At 40.8% G+C, this 22,248-nt stretch overlaps 2 protein-coding genes across 5 annotated transcripts in view; both read left to right on the forward strand.

Moving 5' to 3' along the window:
- Window positions 1-10,024: 10,024 nt before the first annotated feature.
- Window positions 10,025-22,248, forward strand: part of CDC42SE2 (CDC42 small effector 2) — a 77,411-nt gene continuing 65,187 nt past the window's right edge. For 2 of the 4 annotated variants that reach the window (XM_079331152.1, XM_079331154.1), the window contains exons 1-2: window positions 10,025-10,339; window positions 11,259-11,323. The gene's annotated coding sequence lies outside the window, so the exon portion shown is untranslated. Of the gene's footprint in view, window positions 10,340-10,567; window positions 10,701-11,258; window positions 11,324-22,248 lie in introns of those variants that run through there. The other 2 variants (XM_079331153.1, XM_079331155.1) reach the window with 1 other exon arrangement.
- ROR2 (receptor tyrosine kinase like orphan receptor 2) overlaps window positions 10,893-22,248 on the forward strand; it is a 318,074-nt gene continuing 306,718 nt past the window's right edge. Inside the window, exon 1 of the mRNA XM_079331146.1 lies at window positions 10,893-10,898. The gene's annotated coding sequence lies outside the window, so the exon portion shown is untranslated. The remainder of the gene's footprint in view (window positions 10,899-22,248) is intronic.

Raw genomic sequence — 22,248 nt, forward strand, 5'->3', positions numbered from 1 at the left:
AAAGCTCTGGCAACTATGTGAAACAGGTTTGAGCAGCACTGGTTGCCAGCAACATGTCTTTGCTGTTGTTCCCACTTGTTTTCCACATTACTGCAGTTGTTCTAGCACTGGCAGCATTCAGGTTAAAAAATATATTTAAAGAAAGCTTAGTGCCAGAGAGGATTTCAACAGTTTTTAAGCATGATCCCACTTTGCATGGGTAAACTGGGCTATTTTCCAGCAAGACTGTGATTTAAACAGAGATCTAGCTACCAGCACTTGAAGTTCCATGGGGACATGGTCTCAAAATTGATGCTGACAAAACTGTGAACACTGAGGGTGGGAGTTATGAAGTAGAACATCATTCCCAGTCTTACTCCCAGAACTCCCTTGCTTTTGGTGTCCTATACATCCTCTTCTACCCAATAAAGTCAGTAAGAGCTTGTGTGATACTCCTAGATGTTTTGAATTCCTTGCTCCTGGACAATGCAATGCAGTGTGTTAACGAGGAGGTCACAGCTGGTCCTGGTTTTGTCCCACAGGTAGGCTGCAATACCCCTGGTGAAGCTGGTGGTGGTTAGCTTGTTTACAAGTGTGTATTTGGACCAGCAAGGCTAGAAATATAGAAGCCAAAAGGGAAACAATCACGTGGCAGAGCCAAAGCATCAGAGTACACACTGAGTTTCCAAAATTACACATCCTTATATCCTCCAGGACACAGTCCTATTTAGATATCATTGTCATGTACAGCTCAGCTGTGGACTGTTTGAGGAAAAGACTTTTCACAGTTTCAGTCAAGTATTCAGGACAGAAATCCTTGTGATGTTTTCCTGAATATATAAATGGGTATTTTATATTGTTGTTCCCTGGTGCTGTCCTCCACATTTTCATTAAAACCTCTTATTTAACTTTACTTTTGTTTGGTTTTAGTTTTGGTTTCTTACATGCACTGTAACCAGTCTCTGTCGGGAATTTTTAAACTGGAACATAATTCATCAAGAGTTTTCTCAGACTGTTTTTGGGAGGTTAGAAAAGTATCATTGTACTATTTAGCAAAGGGTAGCCTGTTAAACTCCTGAACCTGGTCTGAGAGAATACCTGACTGGTATTCATACACTAGTGTGCTTTGTTTATAGAATGAACTGTATTGGATTGAATAGCTATTGCTTTTTAATAAGATATGTTCCTGAAGTTGCTGTAAATTTCAATGGGAATTCAGTATCTGGGGCACCACCCAGATCTAATTTGGAATTACATTTATTATCCATTTAAGGCACAGATTGTTTAAAAGTTTGTTCACCCAGTCTTATCATGCTTTCCTTTGCAGTTTCTCAGAGTCTACCAAGCTCCACTCAAATTGCTAATTAGCAGGAGCTGAATGCTGCTATTTAAAGAGGAAAATCAGGTGTGCATTCCTTCACTTTTTTTTTTTTTTTTTCACAGAAACTTAATTGCATGAGTTAGTGTGGTTGTTTCATTACTTTCACCTCAAATATTTTCTTTAAACAGTTCCAGAACAAGATGCAGGTAAAACTTCTGTGAGACAAGTTGCGAAGTCTGAATGTTCCAAGAGTTCTCGGAGCGAATGGAAGATATTTCTCAGTATGACAATCACCTCCTGCTGTGCTACTATTGATATCCCACAAAAAAGGAGGTTCCAGAGATACTTGCAATACAACAGGGAACAATAAATGTCAGTTAAAACAACTTTCGTGCCATTTAAAGTGTTTGTTATCATAATAAAAGACATTTAAAGTCTTATCTCACTGGATCAACACCTGAACAAATACCACTGCAGTAGGAAGGAAGCTTCAATCATCTCACTCTCACTACACCAGTACCAATCTACTCACTGCACCTGCTGTAGGCTGCCAGGACAAACCCTGAAGGCACAGCAGCAAACTGCTTCCACTGAGTGCTCATACTTCTGAAACCCACTTCTTTTGACACTTCTCAGGAAGGCATAATGGATTATCTTTTAATTTGTAACTTACCAATGAATTCAAACAGCCAAACTTTTTTTTTTTTTTTCCCAGCACAATTTCCAAGGCATTAAAACCCCTTGGTTTAGAAATACATTTGTATGTTCATTCATTTTTCAAAATAGTAGGATTGTACTTAATTCAGGTTAAATATCATACCATGATGCTCTGATATATTTCACAGAAATATTGCTACTGAGAGCTCAGCAGTTACATCTGAGGAAAGCTTCCCAAGATTTGCATGGTTTCCTGACAGAAGGAAATAAATTAACTCTACAGTAAACAGAAAGAAAACCACTGATTAAATGATGCCTTCTCAACTTTGTGCCATAGGGAAGAAAAGACAGTCACTCAACACACAGAGGAAATACAGTTTAACAGAATATTTGGATTACAATGTGATTAGATGGCAGATTTTATTGCCACTATATATTGCTAAAGGCATAAAGCTGGAAAAATGTATTCTGGCTGCCTACGGCAGATGTGATTTCCATCATGTCAGCTGGGTAATTGGATAGATCAATTTTCTAGGCCAATTCTCCCAAATGCATACATGCGAAAATAAGAGATTTCTCTACAGCTATTTTTCCTTTTTTCCATTTGCTCTCTTTCTCAGTTTTGCAGTAGATTTTTTTTTTTTGTGTGTCTTCATAAGTAAGGCTTTTATTACCTTTGTTTAAATTGTACCTTCTGTACCTATCTGTGTATTTATCATAAAAAAGGTAAAGTCACAGATTTGTAGATTCTACAAGTTTGAGCAAAAGAGATAGCCCAAAAGATAAGAGAAATACTGTCCAGGAGATGGAAACCAACATAATCTTGTTTCCCTTCATGAGATAGTAGAGAAATTACACAAGAGGGACTTCCTGAACATCTTCTCTGCAAGAAATACTTTAGTTATTTGACTTTCTGTCACACACTGGGGAATCAATCACAGAATAGAAAGTCTAAGAAGCTAAAATATATGGGTTACAGAATTCATAGAACTTCAAGTCCATCTTAGCCATATTTCAACCTATATGCATACTTTTGTCTTTTGTAGTTTTGGCACAGACTGAGATATCTTTTCCCTTTGCAAATCTGAGCCTAGCATCCAGAATGGATACTAATATCCATCTCAGCTTCAGAAAAACATTCGTCTACACTATTGTCAATGTTATTTGCTATCAGTGTGCGTGTTTGGTTCAGCAATGAAAAGGCAGGTGTTTGGGCGCAGGCCTGTGCAGACCCATGCCCTGTTGTGGCAAATTCTGTCTGTCTGGCAGTGCAGCTGGACGTGCAAAACTGCACCTTCCCCAAGAATGAATCAGTTAGGCTGATGGCAAGATGATAAAAAACCCCTGTAACCTCACACATGCATTTTCTGGGGCATGAATAGCAGCTTGAGATGACTTCTTATATATTCTGGCTTGATCCAAGAGTTTTCTGAAAGACTCCCAACTCTGCTAGCAGTTGATGGGATTCTTGTTATATTAAAAAAAAACCTCAGTATGGTTTTCCTAGCACATCAACTAGTTCTGTTGCAAGCCCCACCTCCTTTGACCAGTACTGTGGACATGAAATAAACACCTGTACTCATCACTGTCTGAAATCCCAGTTGCAAGTTCAAAGCATATGTTTCAGGTTTACAGCCACTGGTCAGATGCTGATGGTAGTTGTTTTCTTCTCATGAATATGATTATCCTGTTCAAAATAAAAGTTGTCAATCTGTGGTGGCATAGGCCTGAAAACAATTCTGAACTAATCTAGCAGGTTGTTAAGAGATCAAAAATACCAACACTGTATGAGCTGATGCAACTTACTGCCAGTTACATAAACCAGAAAGGCATCTTAGTGGAATGACTGATAGCACAGCAAATACTACTGCAAGAGGCTTTTGGAATTACCCCATCATTCTAGGTTACCGTTTCATTAGCTGAGTAACATTGTATTCAGTTACCTAACATTAAATGATTAAATATAACTAGCTACAATAAACAGTGTAGGAGAAGAAAGACAAAAATCAAAGGAAAAGATACTCTGTATTTTATGAGGTGGAACAGAACATGAAAGACCCTGGTATAAAGAAAAACTACCCAAACACACACAGCCCTCTGTTAAGACCTGAAATTTTTTACAAGGTGAAAAAATTGGTCTCACTGATGACAGTGGTGTGTCTTCCACTAAGTCATTCAAGTCTTAAGGTCAGGATCAGACTGAGTTCCCTACGTTTACATACTTCCATGTGTTTAAGAACCAGGGAACATTTAATGGATATGACAGAATTCACCTTACAAGCACAAAACACCCCTGCCACTGGATACATCATCCTACTTTATTTTTTAGAAGTCAGAAATAGAATTATTCTGAATGTACAGGGAATACTGATTTTCTTTTGATGTTCCCTTCTTTTTGGTGATGGGGCAAAATGAGTTTAAAAAGCTTGAAGTAGGAAAAAGCAATGGAGGTTTATATTGTTATTTAGAGCAAGGCTTGTCATTAATCCTCAGTTACACTGAGCTGGTTTATTGCAGGGACAGGTAGCTGAATAGTGGTTAGATTGTGAATACACCTGGCTTGCAGTTCAGAATAGAATTGATACAGTCACATTGAAAAAAGATGAGTATAAACTTGTAGCAGGAACGGCAATTTAAAAAGAAAAAAAAGATGTAGCGGGAATATTAACTCAAGGAACTAAACCCATGTCAGTTTTCAGAAAGTGCTAGCCATATGTTAAAAATTCAGAGGACTTTTTCCCAGAAAAACAAGTTTCCTTGGAAAATACTTGAACCTAGCTAGCAGCACTAATAAGTCGGTAAAACTTTCTGTTTCATTAGCAAGGCACTAGGAATATTAACAGCAACATTAAGAAAAATCAGATGTCACAAAGGATTCTAGAGTGTTTCCACCCATGCACAGACCATCCTACCTGTTTTCACAGCAGCATGCTGCAAAGCCTGTAAAATGCAAAGCTTGCTTTTTACTGTGCCTAATGGAATGTCTCCAATCTCTGGTTAACCCAGCAAAACTTTATTTTCATTAAGAGGAAACCAAAGTGAATCCCTAGAGCTTCATAAATAATAATGATTATAAAAAGTGTGGAATTACTTATAATTTGTATCACAATAGCAAGTAGAGAAGCCAAATAAATTGTGAGTTGCTTAATACTGGGCAATGTGCAACCATAGCACAAACATCACAGAAATATGCAACCTAAACAGACCAGACAGCCAGAGGGTGAGAGAGGAAACAAAGATGCGTGCTAAATAATTACAAATTTCCAAAGCCAGAATTAAAACCAAAGGAAGTTACAGAAACTACATTAGAAACCTAATTACCATCAGGGTTCCTGCAAGTGTAAAAATGCTATTGTTTGTAGCATTTCATTTCTGGCAGAAAAAAGGACCATGAATGAAGGTATGTAGATATTTTTTTGCAGGCTCACAATGAAGCAACTACATCACTGCAGCTACCTAGCAAAGTTTCTTTCTGATAGAAACAGTATGACTACCTGAGAAAATCTAGTTGGGTTTCCATTTGGTGAATTCCTTTTGTTTAAGGATCTTTATTTTATTATGCAGAAAAGCTCTGAGCCACTTTGCCAAGTTCAGGTCTTTACATGTTGAGTGAGAAGTTACTGAGTCAAGAGGACACACATTCTTTTCCATTCTTCCCACAATTTTTTGTTGAGTGGTGAATCTGCCTCACACTGCTTGGTGAAAGAGCACCTCAGCTTGTGTTTCAGATGTTTGATTCTAATTCAGAAAAAGACATTTGCTACCTAAAGCCTTAAGGGAGCACACACAGTGCATCAGCTTCCACAGGGGTAGTTATCAAGCACATACAGGGACTTGGATGCAAAACACATACACATTAAGGGAGCTTGTTGGGACTACCAGATGAAACTTCTGCCTCATCTGGAAAAAAAAACCCCACAAGTTTTTTCCTTACCCTGGCTTGTTTACAGAGAAGAACCAATTAGAGGAAACAGTGAAAAGTGACCATCCTCAGCACTTTTCTATTTTACCCTAAAAGAAGACAAGCAAGAAGTTAGCCTTTCTGCTCCACCCACAACACCCCCATTCACTGGGCTGAGCTCCCCTTAAAACTGGCAGCTGTGATTGGAGCCTTGCAACCAGCTGAGCAATCAGAGCATAACACATTGCCTCTTGTTAGCTGAGCCACATTAACAGACTGTATTTCTGGTTCCTTGCCTCTGGCAGCTGCAAAACAATATAAGTTTGCATGAATCACATAATCAGTAATCATTTCATTTGGCAAAGACCTCCAATGTCATGGAGTCCAACCTTTGCCTGATCACCACCTTGCCAACTAGACCATGGCACCAAGGGCCACTCCCAATGGCTTCCTGAACATCTCCAAGGACAGTGACTCTACTACCTCCCTGAGCGTACATTCCAATGTTTAACAGCCCTTTCCATGCAAAAGTTCCTTGGTATGAGGACAGACAGTTGCCACAGGTGAGAAACTCAGGTATGGTCAGCTAATGTAACTCAGTGCGTAGCTGTCTCGACCACTTTTAATTGCTGGTACATACCTTCACTGACATGAATATGTTTATAAAAGAAATGGAGGAATCCTGCTGTGTTCATGAGTGTTATATTCACACACAACTATTTAGTCACAATTAGTGGGTGTATTTTATTGCTCATTTGAAAAAGCAGACAATACATTTTAAAATTCAGAATTATAAGCTAATTTTCCCTTTTAAAATAAATCTTTTATTCTTTCACAGACACCATCAATCCCAGTAATGATAGCTTTTTATATCTGTTTTGCTTGGTATGTTAATTGCCAAAAATTCTGGACCACAGAGTGGGAAAGATGTCATATGAACCATGAAAGGTTCATATAAATGTTGAGCTATTTCTGCCTGACCCGTTCATTCAGGGTTTGTCATTAGGCCCTGAGAGGAGCAGGAGAGGAACAGGTTTCTGAAAGATAAAGTTCTTGCCTATCTTTGGATATGGGAGAAGTAATTTGTAAAAGTAGTCAGTAATACAGGCAAGACTGTCACTGAATAAAGAAATCAGAAGAACTGCCAGTATTTAGTCAGAAGGACATGAGAGAGATACTTGGAAAATGGTAAAGGCACCATAACTGCACTTTTGAAGAACTAACCATAAAAAAGCAGAATAAAAGCTGTTGGTTAGAGCATGTTTGTCCAACATAGTTCAATCTTTTGAAGGCTTGAGTTCACTTGCAAGCATGGCTGGCTCTATACAGAGTTTGTTCTCACACAACATGATTAGTACTCTGTCAGTAATGATGGCAGCTGAATGAGTACCACTGCTGCCAGAAGAAGCCTAGCACGTGACTGTCCTCTGACAAGAATTTGGTATGTGCTTTCACAATGCAGCTGAATCTTCTGACTCTGCTGCTAGACCTGGTTTGAAGGGTTTGGCTTCTTACAGGTTCATGCTGCTGGCTACACAATGACACTTTGGGCATACCAGTGTCTGTTGAGACACTTGACAATGGAGAGGCTTGAAACTCTGAAGTGGTACCAGAAGCATCTAACACAGATGACAGTGGATGTACTTGACATATCTTTGTTCCTTGAGAGGAATTGCTGTGGGGAACAGTTGAAACTGTGTGTTATTACAGTGCTTGATGAAAATGTCACAACTCTTTAGAATATAATGGTACTACTAATGTGGGCGGTCCTTCAGGATATCATTACTGTGCTAGAAGTTTTGGCCAAATATTTTTATGATGTTTCTGCGATTCACCTGCTCCTGCATGAAATGTCACCAATAAAAACTGGAAGTTCTTACATCACATACCTTAAATGTACAATATTGAAACAGAAATTGCATGGTGTTCCCCTTATTGGTTCATATGCTTAGGAAAACAGATATTTGTGCTGATGATTTATGTGTAAATATGCTTACTCTCAACTCACATTTCCATGTGAGAACACATTATATTCTGTGCAAATTCAACAAAATTTCTTTTAGCATGTATTTTTCAACATTGCTTTGCTTCTTCTCACAATAGTTTTTTTATGAGTGGAGTCCTGAGAAACAGAGCTTGAGAAAGAAAATGAACTTGTGGTTTTAAACTAACTGGATCTGCACCAAAATTCTGGATTAAGTTTCTGGTTTTACCACATACTATATATATATGACCCGAGGCAAGGTATACTGTCTATTTATGCTTCAATTTTTCATCTTGAAAGCAAGGATAATAATAGTTTCTCTATGTAACACGATTCTTGTGAAGTAAAATCCACGAACACTAATGATAATCGTCAGCAGAATGGAAATAACAATTGCAGCTCTGCTTTGCATGTATAAAATAAGGCCAAGTGCAATGTCCTGCACATGGGTCTCAGCAAACCCATGCAGTGCTGCAGGCTGGGGAGGAGTGCCCTGAGAGCTGCCTGGCAAAAGGATTTGGGGGTGCTCGTGGAGAGCCAGCTCAGTGTGACCCACCGTGTGCCAAGAGAGCCAATGAATTCTGAACCAAGAATAGTGTGGCCAGCAGGACAAGGGCAGTGCCATCCTCCTGTGCTGGCATTGCTGAGGCTGCACCTTGAGCCCAGTTTGGCCCCCTCATGCCTTCAGGACACTGAGGTGTTGGAGCTTGTCCAGTGAGAGCCAACAAGGCTCGTGAGAGACTAGAAAACATGTCTTGTGAGAAATGGCAGAGGGAGCTGGGTTTGTTCAGTCATGAGAAGAGCAGGCCAAGAGAGATGTCACTGCTCTCTGCAGCTCCCTGAAAGGAGGCTGTGCTGAGGTGGGGGTTGGTCTCTTCTGCTGTGCCTGCAGTGAGAGGATCAGAGGAAATGGCCTTCAGCTGAGACAGGAGAATCAGGTTACATACTAGAATTTTTTTTTCATTGTGAGGGCATGTCAGGCATTGGAATAGGTTGTCCTGGGAGGTGGTGGAGTCACCACCTCTGAAGGTGATCAAGAGGCATCTGGATGATGTGGGTTAGTGGTTTAGGGGTTTCAGTGGTAATACTAAGTTGATGGTTGGACTTAACAATCTCAGAGATCTCTTCCAATCTTGATGATTCTAGGGTTCTAAATAAGGGTGTTCATCACCTAAACACAGCAGAAACACCATCTGCAGGGCACTGAGCAGAAAATGGTTTTCAGTGACTGGCTTTTGAAGGGAAGACCAGTGTCAGAGCATGGTGTTTCTCACACTATGTCCTGAAAGCAAACAAGACATAAGGATATTGGTGGGCACAATGCCCTCTTAGAAAAATATCCAAAACTGTAAAAACAATCTGGAGAAATAAGAAACCATAAACACGATGACAATTAAAAAAAAAAAAAAAGTATATTGCCATATCTTTTGCATTAACTCATGCTACCGAACCACGGATGATGGGCAAAACCAGAAGCCGTGCACAGGAGGGTTGGCTACCTAAGTCTCTCTGTAAAGAACCACGGCTTGAAAGCAACACGGCGTCACTGGATATAGCTTCCAGCCATAGTTCTGCACCCAGCAAGGAATACCTGCTATTGCATGTTCATCGTGTTTCACATTACAGTCATGTTTGCCACCTTCAGCATTTTTCCCTTATTTTTTTACATCTAAAAGACAGTGTATGATTTGCGGGATGGAGCTGATATAGCTCTCTTCAAGACTCGCAGTGGCACGATATCTATTTTGGAAGCAGCAAACCAGCTACAGGTGCGGGGCACCCATGATGACTCAACACCTCTCTGTCAGCAACTTGAGAGACTCCGGGGGAGCGGTGGACGTGGGAATTTTTACCAACACGCAGAGTAGGCTTGCTGCAGCTGGGGGTCAAAAGACAAATTCCCATACCCCATGTCCGACCACCCGCACATCAGCTTTCGTGACCTGCTCTCCGCTACTCCTGAAGGCCGTGGCGATGCCAGGGCGTTTTGCTTAGGGCACGGCCGCGCAGGGCGGGAGCGGAGCGGGCCGGGAGCGCTGAGGGGGGAGCGGGCCGGGCAGGGAGCGCTGCGGAGCTGGCGGAGGTTGGACCGGGCGGAGGCGGCGGAGGAGGAGCGGGCGGCACAGCGATAGCTCTGACGGGCAGCGGCAGCCGCTCTTTGTCCCCTCCCCTCCCCGGCGCGCCCAGCCCAGCCGGCAGCGCGGAGCGGAGCGGGCCGGCCTGGGGATTTCTTCCCCGCGCCGCCGAGGTCGCCATCTTCGCCCCCGAGCTCGCCTCGGACGCTGCCGGCCGGGCTCCCGGGGAGCCGCCGGGAGCCTGCGCCGCGCCTGCCCGCTGCATGTGACCGGCGGGCGGCAGCGGCCTCCTCCGCGGTCTCGGCTGCGTCCTCCTCCGCCCCCGGCGCGGCGGGGAGGGGGCGCGGGGCGCCCGGCGGCGGGAGACGGAGGTGCCGGGGCGCGGCGGGCACACAAAGGAGCGGGCGCCGCCGTGGGCAGCGGTGAGTGGCGGGCAGGGCTGCGGGGATCCCCGCTCTCGCCACCCTTCCCCGTACCTGCCGGTGGGCTGGGCTGGGCCACTCCCTTTCCCGGGGGCCCGCTGGGAGCGATCGGCGCGTCGTGTTGCGCCGCCGCCGGGGACCGCCGGTGTTTCCCGCACCGCCTGCCCCGCGGCCGGGCAGCGGCGAGCGAGGGCCGAGCGAGGTGCCCGGGGGCGGCGGGGCCGGTGCTGGGCGGGGCGATGCGGGGGAGGCTCCGGCCGCGCCGCCTCGGCAGCGGGCAGTGCCGCGGGCGCGGCGGGTGATGCTCAGCCGTAATCCCGCTTGACGCCCGGACAAAGAGGAGCGAGCAACACGTTTTGTGGTGGGCGATTTAAAAAAAAAAAAAAAAAAAAGAGGGGTTTGGGTTCCCTGGGTTTTGTGGATTTTGTTTTTTGGATTTTTTAGTTCCGTTGTGAGGCTTTTGGGGGTGGGTTGGGATTCGGATTTTTGGTTCTTCTTTAACGCCGTGCCCCCACGCCCCGTGGCCGGGCGTGCGGCCGGAGCGCAGGTGCCGCGGCGGGCCCGGCTCTGGCTGAGCCCGGCGCGGGCAGGGCGTGGTGCCGCGGCGGGGATGCCGCCACAACTCCATCCCTCCCTCCCTCCTGCCTCCCTCCTGCCTCCCTCCTGCCTCCCTCCGTGTCCCCGAGCGCCGTGCGGAGCCCCCGGGCCGCGGCCGGGCTGCCGGGCCCTCCCGGCAGGGCGAGGAGGGCGCTGGGGTGCCGCAGCCATGGCTGTGCTGCGCGTCTAGAGAGGTAAATCGGCGTTCGACAGCGGCTGTTTGAAATGTGGCGCTTGTCTGCTGGGGTGAGCGGGTGGTTTTCAGGCAGCTCCTCCGTCCGTGGGACCCTGTGCGCTTACCAGAACCGTAACTCTTCCGCAGGAGAGCGTTCCAGGAGAACGTGAGGCCCTGTGACATTTAACTCTAAGCTGGATATGCATTAAACTGTAAGTTTTCCAGTTTTGTTTCTGAACTTGGATTGATGAATGGCGCGGTTATTTCATGTCTGCGAGGCAAAAACTTCAGAAGTAATTTAAGTGAGACCCTAGGTAGACTTTTTCCATGCCTGTTGCATATATATGTCTCTCTCCTAGATGGCAATAACTGGTTAGAAAATAAAAAAGTAAAGAAAATCTGGGAGAAAGTGATGCCTTAAGCGTTTGCTTTAGGTATGGTAATGGGTCTTACATAATCCTCCAGGGCTTACAGTCACCTTTTAGACTTAAATCAGTGTATTTCCTACACGTGTAATGCTAGCGTGTTTCCCTATATTTCAATGAAATAACTGATTAGATGCTGCTTTTTCCTCACTCATAAGGCATATTTAGTCAAGTGTTTTATTTGGGTAATCTGATTAATAGCACCTCGTTGAAGGTATAGGTATAATTTTGAGGATTTTTTTACAGTGTTAAAATATAGATGCGTTTTTTGAAGGCGTAATTAAATATTAAATTTCTATTGTAATAATGGGGTTTTTTGAAGGGTGAAAGGGACTATTGAAGATAAAATTGCAGGAAATAATCAAGCAAATGACTACAACCACTAATGAAATAAGTAGCAGATCAGAAAAGCAGTGAGATAATTCGCTGTACAAATACACATATATATATATAAATAAATTTCATTGTATGTCAATAGCTACATCACTGCTCTTTTAAATTTGGGTTCTCCCATAAACTTGAGCAAGAAGCTGGAACCTAGATATAGTGTCTGGGCATGTAAAATGATTTTGCTAACAAGTGTGAGTTATTCAGTGTTCAAGACACTTCCTGGTGAAGTTTCTCTGCATCTCTAGGCCAGAGTTGTATAGCTTACAAATTACATCAGGCAGTCCATATAATGTTATATAGCATTTGTGCACCAGAGGAAGGAAGAACTCTGAAACTGTTGCAATATGTAGCTTGCCCAGAAACACTACAATTAAATTACCTTCTATTCAAAGGCTGTATTGCAAAAAAATAATTGTCAATTTACTTGTGCTGTCATATAATGGTACAAAATTCGTTTATTTTGAAGCCTGCTAGTAATTCCTATGCTATGAGTTTTTTGGAAGTTCCGTAGTGGCTTGGTGTGCAGTGTGGCAGTTTGTGGGAAGTCTTGAGGACATGGTGGCTGTTCACAAAAGAGAAAATACAGTTAGAAATGTTTCAAATATCCCATCATGTAAAAAAAAAAAAAAGCACATTTAGAAACAGGAAAATGAGATGAGAAATTGAGCGTGTGTTCCAGCTTTCTTTCTGTATATTTTACTGTGTCTTTTTTAACCTGTATATAAGAACTTTCATTGAAGTGATAAAATAGTAACCCTAAAATGGTTTCAGAAAATCAGATCATGTGCCATGGAGTTGTTACAGTAAATAAGGATTAAATATCTCATTTCATCTCTTTCCCCAACAGGAGGTTGCTTTTCTAGGAGTAATGGTTGTTGGTGGTGAAATAGCACTAATCAACAGTTGTTGCTGTAGTTGATTGTCCACTGCAGAGGAGTCCATGTAACACTCATTAACTTGAGCAAGCTTCCACAAACCCTTAAGATACTTGTGCCAGACCTTTTGACCCTGTCGTGGGGCATGAAGGGGCTTCTTTTTTTTCCTCTTGAGTTTCTCCTCACTAGAATTCCAATGCACTGTTAAAAAATACTTTTCCTTTATACCACTGACGAGAACATATTTCATTCTGTGATATATCTTTGAGGTGACAGTTTCTTGAAGATCAGGATGTTTTTTTTCAAACTATTAGGAATAGCACTGAGATACTTGCTTTACTTAATGTGATTTATAGACCTACCTTTTAGGCATGAAGCATAATGTGAAATTAAGTGACTCAATAATGGAAAAAAAGAGCCCTGGTGTTGAAGTACTCCCTGGAGATACTGCTCCTGTTGATTTTTTTTTGTTGCTGTTACTTTCATTTTCAGTGAATTTAGCTTGACAAATTAAATGTAAACTTGGCATACCATGCTGCTAAGGAAAATCTTGTGCCTATCTGTTTTGTGTACTCTATTGTGTTTGGTTTTAGAGCCCACTTGGTTCTGGTCAGTGTCAGTGAGTGCTTGGATAGAATTAAAATGTCACTAATTTTCACTTTTAAGTGCAGTTTTCTTTGCCTATTCAAATCAGTTTTCAGCAGCTCAGTTGCAGCTCTTGATTGCACTTGACAGCCTGAGTCCAGGTAGTGAATGGCAATTTATCATGTTATTCATTAGGGCAATGCATGTTTTTCCTAGGTATGATTCTAGCAAGCATTTTAGACTGTATGTTTGCTGTATGTAAACATATGTGAACACTTATCTTTGGTCACCGCCTTCCCCTGGGTGTGTGTTTCTCGTTCTTCGCCTCTGTGTGTGTGTAGATAGAGAAAGTGGATGGGTGCTAGTGTGGCCCTTGTTCCTTGTGCCATATTTATTAAAATGCTTGTCACTGCCATATCACTTAAAATTAGTCGTCCTGTGTCTCCTAGTTTTAATATTGGCCTTGTATTGTATAGCTAGTAAAAGAGTTTTAAAGGAACTTAGGGTGTTGTGAAAGTGTTAGTTACTGTTTTCATACTTTAAAAGTGAGAGAATTGCTTTCTTATATATTCTGAAAACTGTAGACAATTGACTGATGGAATATGAATGCCTGTCTCTCAATTTTATCAGTGCTCAAAGTGTATTTAGCAGGGGTAACATGAAGGAATTATTTTAATATTATAGCTGCTGTATTACTTTTATGTTCAAAAGTACTGAAGCAAAATGTATTTGATGACTGCACAAATAAATTATTTTTTTAATAGACTAGATGTAGATGTGCTAGAAAAGCAGGCACATGGTGTTCTTTTCTGTAACTAAGCCTGGAAAGAAAATAAAGGAGAGAGGGGGAGGTGGAATGCTGCTCTGAAGGATGCTGGTCTTGAGGCGGGTGGATTGGATTAATTTTTCTTTAAAGAACATCAGTTGATCTGAAGAGAGGCTTTTGAGTTTTCCCTGTGACTTAAAGGTTTCATGTTATTTTGATGAAGCAAATCTCTCTTGCATGATGAGCGTCTCATTTTATTGTATGACTAGCAATGATAAGAAACGATGACGAGTTCAAGGAAGAAGCAACCTGAAGCAATTGAATGTGGGTAAGAGAGCAATCAGACAGCTGCACTGAACATGCTTAAGTGGGGGCTTCACAAAAAGGGCAGATTGAAGAGGAAGCTTAGCAGTGAGAAAGCTGCCTGTTAGTAGCAAAGCGAATGTAGGAAAATTAGGCTGCTGATTGTGTTGTGAGAGGGTCTTGGCTCAATGCCCATTACATAGATGGGTAACTGCCTCAGGACTCCTTTGGTCTTTCTCAAATTGAATGTTTTGTGTGTGCTTAGAAGTGGATGTGTGAGATGAGACTGCTAGACCAAGGGTAGTTATAAGAGGGACAATAGTTTCTGGTGAGTGCTTCGCCTCAACTCCAAGGGGAAGAGGAGCTCTCTTGTCTGTGTAACAGACAAAGTTAAGGGATTGCAGACCTACTTCAAAGTAGTCTTGCATGTTCTTTGTCAGTATCACATTAACAGAATGGCTTAGGAAGGAGGTGTAAGGAGGAAAACAGGAGATATCAGTGTAGTTGTCAGCAGGTTTTGCAGGCTTCTTCCTGGAAACATAACTGAACTGTATTAACTTCCTCTTCTAATTTATTTAGATTTCTGTCTGGTGTTTTTTGTTTTGGTTATTTGGGTGTTTTTTATTTGTTTTTTGTTTTGTTTGGTTTTTTTTTTTTTTTTTTTAATTGTGGGACATCAGAGGGAGAGCTAGCTGCTGGTGTGACTCTTGGGGATGGCCTGTGCAGGGCTAGGAGTTTGACTTAATTATCCATGTTCGTCCTTTCCACCTCAGCGTGTTCTGTGATTCAGTAGTACCTTCTGTCTGCAGGTGCATGGGAGAAAGCAAGCTGCTGGTGATTGCACTGTGTGAAGAGCTAGTAACTGCTGCACTGCTTGCATCTGTGTTATGATTAAACTGTATTCAGCAAACAGTTGAAATGGGTCTCTATGAATTGTGTTCAACTGTTTACTTATTTGGCTGATGCTGAAAGTAGGGGTCATATTATAGGCAGGCATCTAGTAATGTAAGAGGTCTATTGAGTTGTGGTTACCTGAGCCCTTGATCTGATAGCTTTTAGAAAGCAGTTGCCTCAGTTCTTCACTGGACAGGATTTTAATCCTTCCCCCACCATACGTAAATTGTAGCAGAAGTGTGCTGGCCTGTGATGAGGTTTGTTTGCACTGTATAAACCTATGCCTCTCTGTTGGGGAAGAGGTGCTGGAGGAGAAACTGCAGTTCGTCCTTATAGAAAAGGAGAAACTTTAATCTATACAGTAAAGGGCTTGTAATGCTGAGAGTTTTACATGTGGAAATGGCCTCTCTGATCTAATAATTTTTCACAGCTAAACCGTTAAAAGTGCTTTGAGTTGCGCTTTAGGCAAGCAGGGATAAATATTACAAGTATCTCTAGCCATTTAGGCTAAAAGAGAGAGCTATTTGTTTTATCAGTGTATGAGCAGTACAAGGTCAAAACTGTGCGTGAACCAAGTAGCTGATTACAGACTGCATCATGGTTTGCTGGGTATTTTGGTATCTTGTACTTTTTTACAAATTGCTGTACAACTCAACCTGTTTTTTTCTGACTGTACGAGCCTTGAACTTTATCAGTTATTACAAAGAGTTCAAAAATGTTTCCTTAGAAAGATTTTATTTTCACAGAACAGAATGTATTGTCACCAAAGCCTCCCCAGTCAAAATCCCAATTGTCCTCACAGAAAAAAATAAATGTGTGCCTTCAGACTGAGGTTTGTGAATTCCGTCTTAAATTTAGTATTTAGTATCTTTTCTGTCTTAAAGTTCTGGCTTGTCTTTGTATGGGCTTGATATACTTTTCCCATGCTTCATTTTTTGAATGGGACATTTAATCATCTTTTTTGTACTTACTGAGTTTGGAGACCAACTGTTTAAATCTCATGGAAGAATAAGACTTTTCTAATTTGCAGCTGGCTTCCATGTCAGAACAGTTCACACTGCTTAGTACTGAAATATTATATGCAGAAAGTGTCTTGTTACATTTATTGGTGGCTTTTATCTTGCAGCTCATATTCAATAAATCTTGTGCTGTCTGATAACATCTCTTTTAATTGGCCCCATGTGATGTAGCTATTAGCATCAAGCACCAGTTGCTAGAGGAATTCCACCTACTCCTTTAAAGCTTCCTGAGAACAATTTTTCACTTGAGCTCAACTACCTATTTCTTCTCTTAACCCTTCAAGTGAATGGTATCTTACTTTGGTATGTTTGCACTGAAGTCCTTTTCTAGTAAGATGAGTTTTAGAAGGCTTGTTCTGCCTTGATATAGTTAAAAAACCCTTAAAATTGATGTAAGAATGTAGTTTCAAGTTAAGCAGTCCTGTTCACTTGAACTGTATAAACAGATTTTGAGATACAATAGAAGCTGTTTCCTCCAGCCAAAATTATGTGGTAAGTATTTCAGAAGTAGAAGTTTACCCGTTTTATTTGGTAGACATACTCAAAAAGTCAGTATACAGTGGACTGGAAGAAAGGCTTAACATGCATATTTAAGCTACTTCAAAATTTTAAGGGGATGAAGAAGGGAGCAGGGAGTAGTCTTCACCAGTTGGGTTATATTTGGTATTTCATGCACTCCTTGCTTATCTGATTTTTTCCTCAAGCATATGCAAGGAATGATTTTCAGAGATGATAGAGAACTAATCTTTGATGCATCCTGTTATTTTACTTCTTTTTGGTTGGCTGTTTTTGTCCTATCAAAAAGCACCTTGCACAAATGTTTAGGTCATGTTCTTACAATACAAGCATGTCACTGGTACAGCCAGGGTTTGCTACATAGTCTTTATTTCAGTGTTGAGATAGTGACTTTTTGTGAAGGATAAATCTAGATGTGTTGAGCTATTTTCTGTAATTGTACCTTGTTTTATTCTAAACTTTCTTGTAAGTGGCAAAGCCTTGTGGTACTCTTCAAAAATCTTAGTTCAACTTGAGACTGCATTGAGGTGAATTTGAAGGGGCAGTATGTTAGTACAGACAGTTTCACATGTGGACCATCTTCCAGGGTCTACTGTATCCAAGCTTCCTGGAAGCTTTTTCTGTAGGAGAACCTCTAAATCCCTGCACTGGTGCCTTTATGTTCCATGAGTTGTTGTTAAGTGGCACTTTCACTTAGCACAGACCTTTCTTGGGAAGTCATCAGGGGAGGTGACTCCTTTCAGCTCTAAGCATTGTAGGTCAAACCCTGGCTATGATTAAATTAGTGGTGAAGCTTTCATTGAGATACTAAATTCACCACAGTTTAAAGTCTGCAAAGCAAGTTAACTGCATCTCTGCAAGAATACATTTGCAAGGGTGATACTGGCCATCAGCCAGCAGTTATGGTGCAGTCTTATTCCTTGTATTTATTCTGTAGAATTGCAGGTAGCTGTATCCAGAGGTGCTTACAAACCAAAGTGTGAGCATTATCAGTTTATATACAGAAAAATACAGATATTGGAGCTTGTGGTGGATTTGGTTTTTAACGTATTTATTATTTTGTTGAGACACAATTGTCACCTTTGCTCCCAGTCCTTTGTCCTCTCTGTTATCAAGATATATATGTATTCACAGTAAGATGATCTGTATTTTTAAGATTATTTTATTATTTAGTTCAGTTGAAAATTGTAATAGCAAAGGAGGCCGCATGAAGAGTGATCCCATTTGGGAGAAACTCACAGCAGGCACACACCTGTGATAGTCCAAACGAGTGTGCATTTTAGTGAAATAGTGTGTAAATTAGGAATTCCAATAAAGTATGTTGTTCTGAATGTGACACTTCCACAGATCAGATAGGTACTCAAATATTGATAGAGGTAATGATGATTCTAGGTTATGCTTTTTATACTGTGTACATGCTACCTCCTTTTTCAAATTCTTAAACTTTGTTCTTTTTTTCTTCAAGGACAGAAAGTGTGATCTGAAAGCTCTGTTGCTTTGTTTCTACTGGTTGAAATCATATCCAGATATTTTTGTCATTGTTCTTCTGAACAATTTTATCAAGCTATTTGTGATTTACTTCTTTTAAAATGTAACTTAATTTGTATCTGCATCTATTCAAAGATGCTGAGGGCATTTAAAATACTGTACTGTTCTGAAGTCCCAGGCAGCAAATTTTGCAGATCACCATGGTAATGTAAGTGTGTGCATGTGGGAGGGAGGCTAAAGTTGGAATCTGCATTAACAAAATCTGTTAATATTACATATGCTCAGTGGCACTCGTACTGCTTGTTCTTCGACATGCATGTTCTTTGGCTGCATGTTCTTTGCCTAATTATAAACAAAGTAATACGATAGAATTAAAAGCCTGTATTGTCTGATTAAATATATATATATATATTTTTTTTTTTTAATGTGTGTGTGTTTCTGAAACAAATCTACTGAAATAATTGGATATGGGTAATTGTGGAATCTTCTTTCTGTTCAGAAAATGGCATATAATAATCTTGTAAACTAGCAAAGAAGCTCCACAATTTATTTGTTCCCTCTCTGATAACCTATGGGTAGATTTAAAAGTTATTGTGTTACAGCCAGAGATATCTACCAAGAATACTTACTAATGATAATGCATGTCCTGGTGATTTTTGCCAAAACATTGTAAATATTTGAGGTTCTTGATTTTGGTTAAGCATATTTGGCTTCTTTTGTATCTGCAATTGTTTTCTCAGTTACAAAGTTAGTTCTGATGTATCATCAATGCTAGTTTGGTTCGGTTTTTTTGGTTTTTTTTTTTAATGCAGAGGAACTGTGTTGTGTTGTGAAACTGATTCAGCCCTTAGTTCTGATGACAGATAAACTTATAAATGCCTGTGAATTTGTAGCAAAAGTGGACAATAGAACAGTTAAAGCTAGCTTTTCTCGTCTCTATTTCTGTAGCCTAAATAAAGTTGGATAAATTGGAGACTTGCATTAAGAATGATGTATTTTCCCCATTAATATATTGATTGTCTCTAATCTCAAAGTATAAACAGTGAAGACTGTGAAGGATGTAGAGGGGAAGAAGTACGAGGAATGGCTGAGGTTGCTCAGTTTGCTGGGCCTGGAGGAGACTGAGGGGAGACAGAGACCTCATTGCAGCCTACAGTGAGGGGAAGAGGAGCAGCAGGCACTAGTCTCTATGATGACCAGTGACAGGACCCAAGGGAAGCTCATGTGCTAGGAGAGGTTTAAGCTGGATATTAGGAAAAGGTATTTTACTCAGTGTGGTTGGTTGCTGGAAAAGGCTCCCTTAGGAAGTGGTCACACCATCGAGCCAGAGTCCAGAAGTGTTTGGACAGTGCTCCTGGGCACGTGGTGTGACTCTTGGGGCTGTCATGGTGATCCTTGTGGTTCCCTTTCAGTTCAGCATATTTTATGATTCTATGAAATTTAAATTACTTTCAATACCTTACTAATTTAAAAATACTTACCCACTGCTATTGAGAATTACAGGCATTGTTACAGGTTCAAAATCCAGACCAAGTCATTATGACTTTTGTTGGATGGCCTCAGAGAGTGGGGTTCTTAACTGTTTCATTGCATAGATAAGCCATATAGCAAAACAGCTGAGAAGGGTGGAGTTGATGTGCCCTTGCTGCATCAGGGCTCAGATAACTCAGGAGGTTCATCAGAGCAGCCTTTACACCAGCAGAACAGAGTTATTAGCCTGGCGTGACGTGAACATTCAGACTATCCTTGACTTGGTAGGTCATCTGGAGATGTGAGCCATCTGTGTGTGCATTCACATTACTTGGTGCATTTGTTTTTAGTGCTATTCACTTGTTGTACGCAATCTGTCATAGTAATAACGCTTATTGCTGTGATATTTTTCCTTCAAAATGCCAGGCCTCTTTTTGAGAGTGCAAGTGTGGGAAGTGATGACTTTGACAGTCTTTGCCTTGGGAAAACAAGCTGTTTATGTGAGGGCTGAACATCACTGTCTATGTAGTGTAGTCATTTGTGTATCTAGAGACTTGCTAGGTCCTTTTTTGCTTTTTGAGGAGGAAGATACTTATCATCCACTAGACTATCTCTCTAGTTCTTTCAAAGACAAAACTTGAGGGTCAGTAGGGCTTCAGAGAGTGAACTGTTGTAGTTTTGGGTGGGATTTTTTTAGTTTCATTGTGCCCTTGACCTGTCTACTTCTGTTATGTACAGTATCTGTAGTAGCACACAGGTTGATTGTCACCTGGGTGATTTAAAGCAGACAGCTAAGGGATTTTTCATATTAGATTTTGAAGAAAAATTTAAGTAAACTACAACCTTTATCTGATGAATCAGTGAAGTTACTCATGTCAGTTTTTGAAAGTCTGTATTGGCAGGTGTGAAAACAGAGTACCTGCTTCGAAAAGCACACTACTAAATGCACCTTACTCCCACTCCTTAGGAAAAAATAAAAGTCTATGGTAGTAAAATAATCTGAGAAATATTAGCACACAGATACTTTTTCTTTCACTTTAGAAAGGTTAAGCCTCTCAAACTTGTAATCCATACTGAGTTTTTCCATACTCAATATTTAGTGTGTCTAAATAAAATGAAATACAAGGTTTCACCCTTTATGTAGCTGAATTTCTTCACTTTCTGCTTCTGATCCCAAGGCACCTTTCAGTCTTCTCCCTGGTGTGTTCATACAGTTTTATGTGTTCATCATCTAATGCAGACATGTGTCTCTGAGCCAAGGAATTTCATTAGAAAGAGAAGGAATAGGAAAGCCTGATGCCACTACAGATAAACATAACCTAGACACCAGTCTTCTGGGTGTCTGACTCCTACTAGTTTCTGGGAGAATTATTTACCTTTTTTTCTGACTTGGGGGGTTTCTGGAGGCCAAACAAGATAAATACATATATTTTAAAATATTGAAATGTCAGGTGTTGCTATCTTCTGAGGGTCTCTTGAGAGCAGTGTTTGAGGTGAGGAAAAGGCATTCAGAGGTAAGTTTAAGTAGGCTACTGTCTCAACTCCTCTTATAGGTTAAGTTGGTGAGTAGAAGTATCTTTCTCCTAAAGAAACAGAGTGTCTTTCTCCTAAAGTTATCTGAAGTGTAAAGTCCATCTCTAGTTTGTCCTCTAGGGAACTCTAATTTTGAGATTTCTATCCTTCTGATAGGAATAGGAGAAACTGAAATGAGCCTTCACAATTTTTTTCATCTTACCTCTAATGTTATATACCTTACACTTGATGCCGAATATGCAGAGATTTAAACTCAAATTTCACTGGCTCCATTCATTATGGTACTGTGTAATTAACTGCTGTACCACTTACAAGCTTCATAGTGAAATAATGCTATATGCTCTTTGGACTGTTTGTAATTTTCTCTATGTATCTGACTTTGCCTTTGACTAGAAGAAAATTGTAAGTCTGTGTGTATATATGGTATATGTCTATGGAGATAAAAAATACTTAGGTGCAAGATTAATCATTGGGTTTTTTTCCATTTTTTAAACTAACTTTAAAAATTATGAAAAAGTTTTAATTAAGACAATGAAACCCAATGCAAACTTTAGATTTTTATTTTCTAATGGATAGAACAGCAAAACTGCTGAAGTTCACTGCTTTTTTTTCTTCTAATGGACAGGACTGAATGTTTTCAGCCTATTTAACTGTTCTCGTGTTGTAAATTCGTGGGCTCTTTAGCTTAGAAAATATTTTTCTTCATGTACGAATGAATTTTTAAAGTTTACACAGTATGTGTGCAGTATTTTCAAGTTCTGTATCAAATTTCAACCTTTTTTGTGTAATTAGAGAACAACTTAGAAAATGTTATGGACCTACACTAATGATTTTACTCTCTGAATTTGGTACTTGGGAATAGCAGTATTTCCT

The sequence above is a fragment of the Erithacus rubecula genome (assembly GCF_903797595.1).
Source record: "Erithacus rubecula genome assembly, contig: SUPER_Z_unloc_2, whole genome shotgun sequence".
Taxonomy (NCBI): Eukaryota; Metazoa; Chordata; class Aves; order Passeriformes; family Muscicapidae; genus Erithacus; species Erithacus rubecula.